A 2,500-nucleotide genomic window follows, 5' to 3' on the forward strand; every position below is an offset into this window, starting at 1 on the left:
TGATATTATAATTAATATAATGTTATTAAAATACTAATAACAATAAACAGAGAAATACAAAGGAATCTTGACAGAAATCAAGAAAAAGGGTAAACAGGTGAGACATGTTAGACTAATAATTGACTCCCTGATGACTAAGCAGATGTGGAGCCATCTTGGTGTAAACACAATTAATATAATAAAATCACTGTAGACATGTAGACGTAGTCATGTCATCAGCAGCAATAGGGAATTTTATCATATTACTATACAGGAAGGCCATGACATCCCTTGATGCAGTCTTTTGTAAATAATTATCCAATGAATCTAATTACAGTACAAATTTTATTCATTACTTTTAAAATCAATAACATAAAGGGAAATTTTGTCAGAGAAAATTAACAAAAGGAAAGAATCAATAAATGAAGACAAAACAAGACTACATAAAAATGGCAAATAATTTTCCAGTTCCCATTTCTATCATAGTTTTGGATGCTGACCAAACTTATTAATCAGAAAATCCTGAAGTGCAATACTAATAAGATTTCTTATATAATTTACATAATTCTCTATTATGCAATATTTGTCAACAGTGTAGATATGCATAATCTAATCTTGTCTAGTGCTACCAATTTATTTTTTATCCAATATCAGTATTTGACCTTATTTACTATTTGTGGCAATAGCAAATGGAATAGATGGATTCAGTGCAAAAGTGAAAAATTGAGCCCAACCACTATTTGAAAAATACATACATCTTACTATAAGCAATCCAATCAGGTTACTTTTCAATAAACTCTACAAGCTCAAAATATATACAGTATAAAAACTTTTGTGTTATTTTGAATCATTCCCTACTAATCCACAACTCAACTACAGTGAACAAGTTTTGCTGCCTTATGAATTGCTATTCCTATGAAGCAGTGCTCTGTGTTTTGTTTTCATTCACAGCATGCCTTGCATTATTATATAAGCTTCTGATAATGAGTGCTATAATGTAAGATACTGACAACTCATAAGATATAGGTTAGTAACAAAGTTTACTGCTATTTCATATCGAATACAATAATCCTATCCTCAGCTCAACAAATATGATTTTGTTTATCTTATTTGTAATGATAATATATTATGTCAAAAAGGTAATTTCAAAGTTTTAAGTCATTTACATTTACATGAATTAACATTTCTCCTAAAATTAAATATATTTTTTTTGGATTTTAACTATAGGTAATTATACTATATTAGTGAACTAAGTTTTAGGTAAATAAAATTATTTTTCACAATATGTATAAGAACAAGTAAATGAATAAGCTATTACTAAATACAACTGAATCACACCAGTCTCTCTTTTTTTTAAACCATAATAACCTAGAAGAATGTTTTTTATGCTAAATATCAACTCAATTCAATTTCTCTATTTCTGTCATAGCAATCATATACTTTTCACATAAAATAGTGGCATGTATTTTGCCATTTTATTTGATAAAAGTACATGAAACCAAGAAATTCTTTCAAAATGTTACTTTTTTAAATAATTATATAGGGAGAGTTCTCTCTAAATCAGTAGTTTTTAACCTTTTTACTACCACGCCCCCTATCGAAATTTGTTCTTCCCTTAACACCCCCCTTGCATCTATGAATAAATTCTCCCCCATATTTTAAAGATGATCATAATTATGTTCTTAAGCATTATCATTAAACTTCTCACTATTTAACCATGCCCCTATTAAGAGAATACGAAACATAATTAATGGGTTAGGCAATGCACAGAAACAGAGGCAAATGAACACTGCCATCTCATAGAGCATAAGAAATAGTCATAAATGAGAGATATAACTACTATGGCTTCATATTTACAGCAAAATGACAAGAAACTGTCCACAACACCCTTACACAGTTTTTATTGTCATGTTTTCTACAAGTTGGCATGAAGCACTGATACAAGGGGTTACAGTTGGGGGCTTGCTCTCCCTGTCTACAGAGTAAAGGTATGAAAATAGGCTTGGATTTTTGGATTCGCATGATACCCTGGTTTTGGGAATTTGTCTCCGGAGGGTGCGTCACTTTCATTCTTAAATACCTAATCAGAGAAATTACTGCTCTTTCTTAAGGGCTCACACCCCCTTAGAAATTACTGATGCCTCCCTAGATTAAGAACCACTGCTCTAAATCCACTTGAAACTTGCTAAAATCTATGATGAAAGATTTGTACTTGAGTTAAACTCAACAGCAGCTCTGAACAATCGCTGTCAAGTCCAAGCTTTTGGACCTTCGGTAAACAACCATCCCCTGCTGGATATATACTGATAAGACAAATAACAGACTGTTTCTTTATTCCATTATAGATCATCAGTTTTGTGTAAATACTCTATTTTTCCATAATATTCATAATGGAAGTTTGCTGAACTTTGCTGCAGCATGAAAGCGCATGTATGGTACAGATCTTAGAAACATTTGCCATGATTACTTTATCTCAGATCTAAAAAATCATTACATTGTAGAATTTGTAAAAAATTCAAAT

The 2,500-nt window shown here is 30.8% G+C and overlaps 1 protein-coding gene across 3 annotated transcripts in view; it reads right to left on the reverse strand.

Moving 5' to 3' along the window:
- The window catches only part of LOC113806929 (vacuole membrane protein 1), a 22,142-nt gene that overhangs the window by 16,392 nt on the left and 3,250 nt on the right, over window positions 1–2,500 (reverse strand). The window lies entirely within an intron of this gene.

The sequence above is a fragment of the Penaeus vannamei genome, chromosome 17 (assembly GCF_042767895.1).
Source record: "Penaeus vannamei isolate JL-2024 chromosome 17, ASM4276789v1, whole genome shotgun sequence".
Taxonomy (NCBI): Eukaryota; Metazoa; Arthropoda; class Malacostraca; order Decapoda; family Penaeidae; genus Penaeus; species Penaeus vannamei.